Genomic DNA, 13,330 nt, shown 5'->3' with positions numbered 1-13,330 from the left:
TCAATGTCTCGAAAATTGAGTGGAGAATGTAGAACGGAATGTATTGAAAATCACGACATCATTTTAATATTCTAGGTTCGTTGCACGTTCAACAACGTAGAACCTACTTAGTGGACTCCAAAGTAAATTTGTCCCTTTCTTGATATAATAAATAAAATGTTTTTTAGCATACGAGTATCGAATCGATTTTTCATTTGCTTTGAAATAATTAAACTTGTTTTCATGACAAGAATTACATCACTAACTTACTGTACCTGTATCTGTTATTTTTAACCTATTTCAAAAATTTTTTATAACATGTGAATTTCTTAATAAAAAAAAATAAGCTCAAAGTAAACGCTGACAATATTGATTGGAAATCATAATAATGGAAAAAAGGAAAACATGTAGTTCTTACAACTTTCCTTTTTTGCTTTCGTAAACTTTGGTCTAAACCTAAATTTTTGACAGACAAAGATAAAGATTTTCTATAAATTAAGGTAAACTTATAATATTTCACATTGTGTAAGTTAAACGTTATCTTAATATTTAAACAAGAATCTTTTATACGTGCCAAAATGAGGCCGTGCACATCCGTTATCTCTGTGATGCAATGTATTGGAACTTGGAAGAGATCACTAAATTCCTAACTGTAAAGAGTATAGTGGTGATAGGTACCTTTGTATGTTCGTTTAAATATACGATTAATAAATTTAGTATGTACGGTTTCTTTAATTTTTTTTGTTAATAGAATTTTTGTTTTTTTATTTCCACTTGTGGGAATCTCGCCCACAACTGGTGCGTTTACAATTACACGCTGAGCAGCAACGGACAGACTATTCCAGAATAGTCTTAAAATATGTAATAGTGAGTAAGCACATCGGCGTAGGGTTGGGTGGTCTCGTTCCACCCTGGGTACAACCCATCCGGGTCGTTTATCCTATGGCGTTAAGAGAGAAAAATTCTAATGAGAATATATAAAATTGCAAATACAATTAATAGAAGACATCGAAAATTGCTAACTTAGAATTGTGTACCAAATTTTATACTTTAAAATTTTAAAATTAATATGTGTACTAAAAAATCGTACGATATATCGTATCGCGGTCAGCAGTCGTGTACTGTAAAGTCGTCTTGTCACAGGTCACATCACAGCGCTCGTAGACCTTGGCTTATTTCCTATTTAGTTTCTTTGTTATTTCTTTTATTTGTTGCATGCGGTCACAGTCTGTTATCAACGAAAAATAAATTTATGTAATATTTTTTTATATAAACACAAATTTAAATATTCAAATATTTTATTTTGTTGTAATAACTTTTGCTAGGGTCTCTTGGCTTATCTTTTTACATAACCTATCTATGGAGAAATCTGTAATACATTTTTCATTTCATCATCCACATCTTCATTTGCCACAGTAATGACGGGATTGTTTTTTTTTCAATTATTTTGGAATAACGTATCGAATACGTCAACATTGACGAATAGTCTTTTCGCATAACTTACAAAGTTTGATTTCATCTCGGCCAATGTTTCAAATATAAGAAATACGTCGTTGTTGCACCAACTTAACTTTTCTTAATTAAGTTTTGTACTTAACTGGTACATACTACTTTTATATAGTAGTGGTATAGTAATGTTTGGAAACCTCATTTCAGTATTTCTTTGGTTCTTCTTAGAAACGCATAAAGTCTTTCAAATTTTAGTCACCTAGATACAAGTAACAAAATAATGTGAATTTATTTAATTTTCACACGTTTTTGTTAAATTCAAATATGATGCTTAAGAATTGCTTATAGTAACGGAGGTCATACGTTCCATTTCCGTGCTATGTATGTCTAAATATATATATAAATGAATATATCCATATATACGTACATATATGGCATTACTTTTTAGAAAGTCATTTAAGCTAACAATTCTTAGTGATATATTTTAGTCTTTAAGAATCAAATAACTACTAACTCGCCACTTGATATAAATTTCGATATAATAACTTTTTCCCGAATAATAAAACCTATACTTTTGTTCTGGCTACATAACGACTACTTAATATAACCTATAGCCTTCTTCGATACATGGACAAATGGAAGAAGACAAGAAAATCTGTATATACAAGAAGAGAAATAAGAGAATAAATTCATCACAAACAGAAGAAATACAATTTTCTGACATATTGTATAGATTTCTAACATTGTTAAGTAATCAAAGGGAACCAAGGCCGTCAACTAATAACAATATACGTGTGGAAAAACGAAAGGAATGCTTTATATTTCTGTCAATGCGATCAAGTTATTAGTCGTGGCCTAGAATGTTTATAAACTGAGAATACGAAGAAACATGAATCCGGTTCATGTCTTTTTACATTACATTAGGTATCAAAACAGGTCCCTTTAGGAAGTTACGTTAGAAAGTGATCTGGCACCAACGGCTGAGATAATTTCCTAGGTTTAGAAACTCTCACCACATTCTATTTCCTAGAAATTATGCTAAATTTGGTCTAGACTTATTTACAAAATAAGACCAGGTACATTAAGTAACAGGTTATTTTTTTCTAATTAGTAAATTCTCACTTTTTATCGAATTAAACTTGTTTAGTATTATTATCGTGGCGAAGAATTTTTAAATTTAGTACAAATGTACAAAATAACTATCTATTCATCTTAACTTTCTAATTGTGAAAGATTATAGTATTATTTTTTTTCTTCGCGCAACATCTCCATCCCATTTCGGAGACATTTCGTTGAAAAGTCACTTTAATGTCCATTTTGTTTAACTCATTTCTAAAATATATAATTTTATTTTATAATAATTTTAATCCACATTCGTAGAGTTTCGGCGTTATGTTTCGCTTCTAAACATACAGTCAAACAACTTCTAACAACTTCTAACAAATTCTAACAAAATTCTCACCTTGTAATATGCGGCTTACTAAAGAGTTACAAATGTGATTTATAAATTACAAACATTATATTAGGCTGTCGTGGCGCACTAATTTCTACTGGGGGTGAAATGTTTAATATTCTCATTTCCTCGAAAAGTGGAGAACGGCGTGGCTTGGCACTAGGTTCCCATGTTCCCTTTGCCTACCTTGAAGCCTAAAAAAATATATTTATATATCGTACACAAAAGTAGAACAGCTTTAAATTAGACAAATTTAATGAAAAATGAAACAATGAAACCATAATTCAAGGAGAGGATTGCAGAACGCATCTCAGGTTAGCGACCTAACTCTGTAAAAATAATAACAGTCTTGCATTTCCTTAAGGCTGTAATCTATGATGCCTGTGGCTGTGCCACTTTGCTCTTTAGTTTTACTTCGCGCGCCACCGATGCGCGACGTTCGTGTAAAAATCATATGTAAAAAGGAAAAATATAGTGTTTACATTTTTTGTGTTATTTTTAATGGATTTTTGTGTATTTTGATGTGTTCTACGTGATTTTGAAGGATTTTTTTGAGTCAATGATTAAGGCGACTTAGCAAATTTATGTAAGGTAAGAATTAACTTAACTGTTTTGGTATGTCGAACTTTAATTTGGAATAAGTAAATTGTAATAACATTTGTAGGTTATTTAAGAATTGTAAGCTATAAAATGTTGAGGTTCTTTTAACCAATACCTAACAACATTTGTAGGTTATTTAAGAATTGTAAGCTATAAAATGTTGAGGTTCTTTTAACCAATACCTAACATATTCGATCCTAAGTCGATTTGTAAAGGCATATTAATAATTTATAGCTACGAATAAAAAATAAACAGAAATCATAAGTAAATAAATATAATGCCATAGCTATTATTAAAGTAAAATTGTCTAAAACGATTATTAGCTTCAAGTTCTATAATTTCTTTAACACTAATAATTTATTATAATGTGTAATATTTTCTGCCCGCATTCGAGAGGCTTCATATTGAGGAGCTCCACACCTCGCATCGTCTAGCCAAAGCGGGGAAATGAGAATAGCTCATTCCCCGAGTGGAGATTGAACCCGCAATCACGCTTACAGCCTCGTATTCTATTATTATATTTTTACTTGAATTACTCTAATTTTGATATTCATATATACATAATACAATGTTAGTCTTCCTCAAAAATAACATTGTTAAATATACTACAATACACGACAAATTCTGTGAATAATTTTGTTTTCCTTATAAGCAATTAATAAACATAAGTATACTCCAAGTTTTTGAAGTGGTAGATTATAACGTAAAATCGTCGTCGAGCGTTATATGCCAGCGAACCAGCGTTGCCAGATTTTGTTTTGGGGAAAAGCAGGATTTTTATCTCTGGTTTAAGTAAATTATTAAAAAATAAAGTAATTAAGAAAGAATTCTCAAAGTGCATGAATTTTTTTGAAAAGTGGGTCTGTCTCGCTCGGGACATTTAAATTTTGAGCTAAAACTCAGGAAGTCCTGCTAAAATCAGTCAACGCTGTGGCGAACCCAACACTTCTTTTTGCATTACCAGGCCTATGAAATGAAAATACCGAAATTGTCAAAGAGTAGGTTCTAAGGGTCCCAAGGTCCTAACTATCAATTCCCAATTGAAGGTTGAACCCAAAACCATCGCGGTTACTGTCTCACGCTATACCATTGCGGCACGACGGCCTCTAAGTATTTTATGTATACAAATTCAAAAAATAAAACAATTTAATACCGGATATCGATATACCAAGAGTAAATGGCCTGCATTTACTTTGTTAGTGTGCCAAGCAGTCGTAACGTTTTGTAAGTTAATTAAGGTTATTCCTCGCGTAACTCTATACTTGGTTGTTATGAAAGAACTCTCAAGTCTTCTCTGAAGTTACCAAGAATAACATTCCTGGTAACTGTGATATCCTATACTTATAGTTTAAAATTGAATACTATGAAAGCAATTTAAAAAAAATATATTTTATATTTAAGATACTTTAAGCTCTACCTCTTTTATTACAGACAAAAAAGCAAGATACTTGTTCTCCTTGAGGCTAAAAGTAGTGATGCTTAATAAATATTTAACTAAAACCAAATCCCACACGTATATTAATGTATATAACAAAATTTTATAGTTTTTATTACAGCGCATTTAATTTATTACATTGATATCCTGCTGTAAATTAGTATTTCAATCGAATTCTTATATCACGTCATAATATTTTTTTATCTTTACGCTGTATCCCGCATATAGATGGGTAGGCAGAGGGAACCTAGTGTTAAGACACTCCATTTTCCTTTCCTCGAGTAAGAATCGAACCCACTACCTGTTGTGTTTACAGTCGCTTATACTCCTACGCCACGAATGGCTTCAATAGTTATTGAAAAAACATATTTTTTTAGCTTTATTATAAGGTAGGCAGTGGAAACCTATTGTTAAGACACTTCATTCTCCACTTCCTGCACTCAACCCCGCGCTTTGTCTTGATACTTTATCGTGAAAATTCATTACACCTACTTCGTAGAAAACGTATAGGTGCTTTATTCCATATACTTCTAATAGTGATTTTGTAAAACCTAACCATATATAGGTAATTCGAAGGAAATAATTGTGAATAATTATTATGCTAAGATATAATATAGACCCGTTCTAATAATGACATCATGAGAGCAATACGGAAACCAAGACAATGCATAACTGAATACAACAATATTTCTCAGAAGAAAAGACTTAAACGTGTACGTACGTTCCTTGCGACTCGTGAATTTACGTTGATCAGTATAATATGTATAATTAAATGTTATAGAAATTTTGCTGTGTAAATATTATTTTTATATGAAGTTTTGAGGCCGTTGTGGCGCAGCGGTACTGCATCTGACTGTAGACGAGAGTGTTGCAAGTTCGATTCCCACTCGCGAATTCTCCTTAAGTCCTCCTTAAATCCTTCTGAGTCTTTTCCTTTAGTAACAATACAAATCGCGACATTGAGTTCTTCTGCTCAGCACACATATCTCAAAAATTGGACGGTGAGTAGGGTACGGAGTGTCTTAACACTAAGTTGTCACTGCCTTCCCTACGGTATGCGGGATAAAACAAGCAGGATGAAGCATTTTTTTAACATTAACAAGCAGAAAAAATGGCATATACTATAAAATCATGCATGTGCATGTAAACTATTTGCTATAATTATGAAGTTGAACACGGAATATAGATAACACATATACATATTATAGACTATATCTTGTACTATATAATATGTAGCTTCATAGTTATTAATTAATGAAGAATTTCAGGAAGAGTCTGTTTAGAAAGTAAAATTATATAATTTCGATATTCATCATTTCGAATTAATGGGGTACGACGAGGTTTTTGATTTGCCGGGATTTTATTGCATATTGATTTGCATTTTATATAATCATAATTTTATTATGTATAGTAAATTGTGTAATCTGAATAATTTAATATTAAATATTATTAATGACGCAATCGGTAGAGGTATAGCAGCGGTCTGGTTGGATGCGATGGTTGTGAGTTCAAGTGCCACTTGGGATGAAGTGTATTAATAAAGGGCTATATACATAGAAATGAACAGACAAAAAATAAATTTAGAGTTTCGAGAGTTTAGAGTCTCCACTACTACCACTAGATCTACTTGTTTACTACTATTAACAAGTAATTCCTAGGATGTATACCTAACCCAGCATTAGGAGTATTTTGGTACTAGGTTCTTGAAAAAAATTATAAAAACGTTTTAAGGTATATCATCTACAAATTGCAAGTTGATCCATTCATAAAAGCTAATTTTAAGTTGCAAAATATCCATACATAATTATATGCAAGTAAACCTATCCAGTCCACGGTCGAATTACGACATACAGTGAATGAGCGGTCTTCACGTCCATATATTATGAACGTTTCATTTAATTAAAAGAAAAAAATCACTTAATTTTTTTTCTTAATATTAAAGTGACATTGACGTTTATGTGAGAAACTTTACTTTTACTGGTCGTGGCGCAATTCTAGCGTGTGTCGCACAAGCTAATGTTTAATCTTATAGTTATAACTTCAGCTTCCTTGCAGAGTACAAAGTAAGTCCATTTCTCCATTTTTAGGTCTTAGAGAATTTAAAAAACGAATAAATTTCTTTCTACCTGGGAAGACTGTATAGTCATAATTCAAGCAACTAACTATCACAGAAAGTCTTAACTGTGCCACCAGGACGTTAAAAAGTAACAATAATTTTATACACAAATCCAAATTGCTATAAATAAACAAATTAAATTTATACGAATGAAACAACTTCAATTGACAGACGTGACTGTACCCTTGCAGTCATGTTCCATATATATCAGTATGTATGTTTGTATGTATGTAGGTATATTTCCTCATTTACGTACGTACCTTATTATAGCTAATTGATGGCAACAAACAATGGTAAAACGTTCCATTACACTGCTTCGTATTACTGCGTTTTCGTCACACCTACCTACTAGTGTATTAGCACAATGATATTACCACACCTGCTATGCATAATGAACGATTTTCACACTTTATAATTTTAGTCAATTAACAGTTTATTTTATAATATACTAGGTTTTTACTGCGGCTTCACTTACATTTATGAGTCCCCGATCAATGAAAATATCCGACACAAAAGCAATATTACAATTAGAACCAGTAGAGTTATATTAGAGCGTTCAACAAACTTCAGCTTTATAATATTATTTCATATAAGTCATAAATTACTTATATTAACAAAATTTAAATATCATGACTGATTTCACGCGATGATTTTATATCTTAAGTCGTTTCAAGAAGACTAAATAGACTTAAGATATAAAATCACTTCTTCATTTTCTTCTTTCTCTTCATATAATATTTAAATTATCGTATGCGTTGTCATTAAACCATCTAAATTATTAACTCACGTAACCGAGGCACAAAGTGTGACTGTAAATGCTACAGGTTGTGGGGACCGGAGTGTCTTAACAGTATTTTCCCCCTCGATACTCTGGCGTGTGCGATATACCGTAACGCTAAAAAAAGACAAATATAATACATACACTACGTTTTTGTAAATACATACACTACTATTGCAAATTATCGACTTGCACAAAATTCACGTTCAAGCTGTAAATCAAACCGCAAAAGTCTACGCAACCTTTACATTGCAACATATTATAATATTATTATATTCAATATTAATCCTTATTTTAAAAATATTAAAGAAGTATTTTGCTTAAATTAATGTTGTCAATGTGTTGTTTAATAGTATGATCGTTATTAATTTTTAAATGCGGTACTATAAGTACTGCTATTGCTAGTATTTATCAAATAGTTCAGCTTCACTCTGTATCTCACATACAGCAGGGTAGACAGATGGAAACCAGTGTTAAAACACTCCGTTCCCCACTTTCTGCTGAATTCTGGAGGCATTGCGTGTTTAGAGGCAGAACTCAACGCCTCGACTCCAGAGCGAAGAAATGGAAATATAAACGTAAATAAATATTTCACTGCCTCGATCGGGGATCGAACCCACAACCGTCGCGCCCTTTTGCCGCTGCGCCACGACGGCCTAATTAAATAGTTTATACAATAAATTATTGGTTAAAAAAATATTAGTACCTAATTAATCGTTTTGTTTGATGCCGTAAATAAATTCATACACGAAATATACATATATATTATATACAGCTTATTAACGATTGAGCAGTTTTAAAAATTAATGTAAATTATTTATATAAATACCACATACCTACAATAATGCACCTGTTATGCTTTTACATTATTTTTTCCAAGTTCTTAACGTTTCAGTAAAATTAAACAAAAGAAAAAGAAAACAAAGCCTTTTATACAATTAAGTACGATTAGTCAATAATATGATGTCAATATCCATTCACTCACTTGCTATTTCCTATTCATTTCTCTCAATACGCCACACTATTTCTTACATTATTAGATGTGGGTTACTTACATCATACATACATATCTACTTATAAGTAAAAGCATTGCATTAACAACGTGAATCATGTGTTGCGCATCAAATTATCATTATTGATGCAACTGTAGATGTACAAAGAAAAGTGGCAGAAAAGTAAATAATGTCAGCTGATATATTGTAATTGGATATTACCTATTTGAATATGTTAGAAACATTTTCTATCAAATTCAAATACAAAATAATCTTTAGCAATATATGCACTTTTCTAGACTATTATAAACATATAAACAAAAAAGCTACCACCGGTTCGGATGGCAGAAGAGTCTGCAAGAAATTCAACAGTTGCTCTTTTCAAAGTCAATGGTATAGTTTAATTATTACATTAGCTGGCAGCTATCCTGCATGATATTCAATAGACATGTACAATATTTCGCAATAAGTGAATTAATGTAAGCTATGTCGATAACATATTCGGAATCGTATAGCAGGATAGACAGAGGGCAGCTAACATTTAATAAAATAATTAACATTTGGCTAGTTCTCTACAAGAATACCTTCTTAGTAACAGAAGAAGGCTATGACGTCTTAACTTCTTATCCATTTGACGGATCCCATTTCTCAATCTTATCAGTGAAACGTTATCAGAAACGATCGCGCGATCGTGAGAAATTATTGTATTATTATTTCTTCATATTTCTTGCAGTATTGCGATACAATACCGTTTATTATATATGTAGGTATGTATATAAAATTAATGAATGTCTGTCAGTTTCGCTCTACTTTTAAACTTATTAAACTATTAAAATTTGTAATTTTATATGAAATAGTATATTTCTAACAAATACGTGTAAAACGAGTGATTTTATTGCATCAACATTATTTGATTAAGGTAATTTGTAAATGGCTTAATAGAGATATATATTGTACTTAAACCCTAGTCACATAATTATTGACCACTGATAAGTAATCATAAAATATATTTAATACTTCATGGTGTATTCCGCATATAGCAGGGTAGCTACAGAGAATGACTAATAAATAATAACCTATTGCTAAGACACACCGTTTTTCATTTGCCGCCCAATTTTCGAGACATTTTCGTTGAGAGATGGAATTCAACGCCGTGCTTTGTACTAGGTAATGACTTCTTTTGAAATTTTAAAAATAATTGCCTTCAGTGAATTGTATGTCATTGTGGTACATTTGCAAATACTTAAGATTTAATATCTCATCTATCCCTAACCCACCTATCTTTATAAAAGCTTGACGTCCATGGCCCAAATCCAGCAAGGTGACTCTGACATATAGGTGTCGATTACTTAAACAAATGGATTAATTTGCACCGCCCAGTCTAGTTCTAGCATTTACCTTTTAAAATATAATGTATTTTTTAGCCTTAAACTGTATCCCACATAAACAAGGGTAGGCCAAATTTATCGTATGCGCATCACAAATAACATTATCGTTAAATGACTACAGCATTGAACAATTAAAGAAATAAAAATAGTGTACAAAAAATATTACAGTGGCTACACGAGATGATTGCGATACTTAGTCAAAAATCTCGATAACATAATTTTCTCTGCATAATTTTTATTATTAGCTTATAATTTTTTATAAGTTTAATCAATATTAAAATTTAATGTATACTAATATACACCATTATTAATAATTAATTTCCTCTCTAAAATTGAAAGTTTCGCAACATAAATCCCCACATACATTATCTGTACTTCATCTTATTCATACGCCTACAGTCTAAATCAGATCTCATCATTTTAATAGGTATGGCGCCATCGATTAGTATCAACTGCCTACTTTGAAACTTGCGACAAGGACGAATAATTAATACTTTCTTATAAATATTTATATATTGTAAGCATACAATTGAATGAACGGAATAATCGTAAAATAATGCTAAATAAATATATTTATGCAATCTATACTAGTAGTATAAGCCTGAAAGCCTTTTTTAGGCCAGTCTGGCCATGGTACAAGCGTGCGTCGGATTCGAACCTACAACCTTTATAGGTAACCGTTATAGGTTCGATTCCGACTCGAGGAAATGTTTTAGTTTATATTATTATTTCTTTTCTCTGATGTAGAAGCAAAAGTGGACAATGGGCAGAGCTTACTATGTACTTAGTTAGGTGCATTATATACTACCACATGATAGGAAGACGATGTTAATCATAATATTATGAATACATTTTATATTGCCAAACACTGTATTTAAACAAAGTGTGTGAAATTAAATATTATTATTTAATATTAAATAATACAAATGTTGCTGAGATCGGGTCCCAAAAGGTTAAATATTGATTCTTTTAAGGTTCTTTTTACTTACTTCCTTTTACAGTGAGAAGTTAAATCATTGATAAAATATAAGTAAACTTACACTTATGAAATTTAACACACATGCTTGGAAACCCAATTTATAGATCGTCATACTTAAATATTAGCCTAATCCAATAATATCACATACATACAAATTAAACTGATAACTTCCTCAATTTGACGCTTGTTAAAAAGCCACATTATTTAAAAGGAGAAAGTTTTCTTAAGACTTTCAGTTCATTGAAAAGTACACATCAACGATTTTAATATTAAATTTAAAAGTCCATAAATAAATGCTAAAACATCATCGCTCTCCTATTTCGGGCTTGTTACCAATTAGGGCGATACGGATATCCACATTCGAGATCAATGGTATAGATAACAGCAATATAATTACATATTAAGTCATAGGAAAATCGATCATATAAGATTTGTTTTAAAAACTAAATTGCCATAAACACATTTTACATTGTAAATGTCTGTAAGTTTATTATAAAGCCATCGTTTGATGGATGTTTCGGAATGGTCGTAAATTAATTTTAACTTGACTGACGTTCCTTCTATGAAGTACCTAAATGGACTTTAAACAGTATATTAATAATTATTAGATGTATGACATTTTATTTTTAATTTTATAAACGTGACGTGTATAAACTGAATGTTAAAACAATCGTAACGCGGTGGCACATCGTCAACTATTTAATATTTTCATTTCCTCGCTTTGCTAACAAGACAACCGCGGCGTTGACTTCCACCACCCAACACATAATATCTCAAAAAAAGTGGTGAATTAAATGTCTTAACACTAATAATAAAGCTGAAGTAGCTCATAGTTAGTAGTAAGTACGCGTTCAATGAAACATTCAGATTCACAAGTTGAAATTTAAATGCAATTTAATATACTTTATTCAAATAGACTGTTGTTTTTGAATCCACGTAGAGTGTATTTCTCCTCAAATACTCACCTAAATATAGAAATACTCAAAAGTCACTCCACTAGCACTTAAAGAATTCATTTAAGTCCACTAATAACGTTTCTAAGAAAAGATTGTTAAGATTTACTACATCGTATCTTAGAAACACAATCTAATAATATGTTAGCTTCTGTTTATGGAAAACAAGAGTAGATCCAATTTGATGATTTGATTAAATACAGTAATTCTATAAGGGTTTCGTTTTTTGTTTTAAATTACGGAACCCTTAGAAACACCTTTAAGTACGTCTTTTCCCGTATATCAGGGTAGGCAAGTCGCAATTAGTTTAAGATATTTCTGCCCAATTTTCGAGATATTGCGTGTCGAGTGGTAGAGCACAACGCCGAGCTTTGTCCGCCAGAGAATTAAAAACAATTATTTAAATAATATAATCAGGTCCCCGAATAGAAATCGAATCCACAAACATCGCTTTTACAATGAAACACGCTGCTGCGCCTCGATGGACCATAATTTGAGTATTTTTATAAATAAGACAAACACGCGGCCGTGAACTATGTGAAACAAAGCAGATGCTGACGAAGGGAAGTTACTAATTAACTCTTATGGTACATCAGTGATGCCGACTCAAGAATGCGAGATGGAAATTCAAAGTCAAGATTAGGAATGTTTGTTTTGTTGATTATCAGTCGGATGTTTGGAGTTATTCAAAGAACATTTGATCTGTTTTTGTCTTATTTTCAACTTTATCTTGATTAATAATCACTTAAAATTTATTCAATTTAAAATTACTAAATTTATGGTCAGCAAATTATAAATAATAGAACATATTGCTAACATTCTCATGAAAATTCTCTCACTTCTCCCGAAAAATATTCTCTTCCCAACCATTTGATGAGAACACAATATGATTTAGTGGTTAAAGCGCTTGGATTAGGGCTTAAATCTCGCTGCAGTCATTCTTTTATACGTTTTCCAAAGAAGTGAAGAATGGAAGTGTCTTAATGAGGAACGGATTAACACTAAGTTCCTTCTGCTGTCTGTATGTGCGGGATACAAAAAAATATTTCATAGTGTTAATCTACTCGAACTTCTCTCCGTTGGATACCGTCCATGACGTACAACTTATACATTGTCTAAATAATACTTAATACTTCTGTAAAACATAGATTAGATTCGATACTAATTATCTGAAAAAAATTATCCATTACATAATTGAAGTCTATATT

General features: G+C 31.3%; 1 protein-coding gene across 4 annotated transcripts in view; it reads left to right on the top strand.

The window, feature by feature from the left end:
• LOC146529137 (uncharacterized) overlaps positions 1-13,330 on the top strand; it is a 67,322-nt gene that overhangs the window by 10,927 nt on the left and 43,065 nt on the right. Inside the window, exon 1 of one of the 4 annotated variants that reach the window (XM_085201404.1) lies at positions 3,310-3,472. The exons of the other annotated variants lie outside the window; for them this stretch is intronic. The gene's annotated coding sequence lies outside the window, so the exon portion shown is untranslated. Of the gene's footprint in view, positions 1-3,309; positions 3,473-13,330 lie in introns of those variants that run through there. 4 annotated transcript variants of the gene reach the window in all.

The sequence above is a fragment of the Heliconius melpomene genome, chromosome 18 (genome assembly GCF_056956725.1).
Source record: "Heliconius melpomene rosina isolate 202511_hmr_F chromosome 18, ASM5695672v1, whole genome shotgun sequence".
Classification (NCBI taxonomy): domain Eukaryota; kingdom Metazoa; phylum Arthropoda; class Insecta; order Lepidoptera; family Nymphalidae; genus Heliconius; species Heliconius melpomene.
This window is presented reverse-complemented; position numbering and strand designations above follow the sequence as displayed.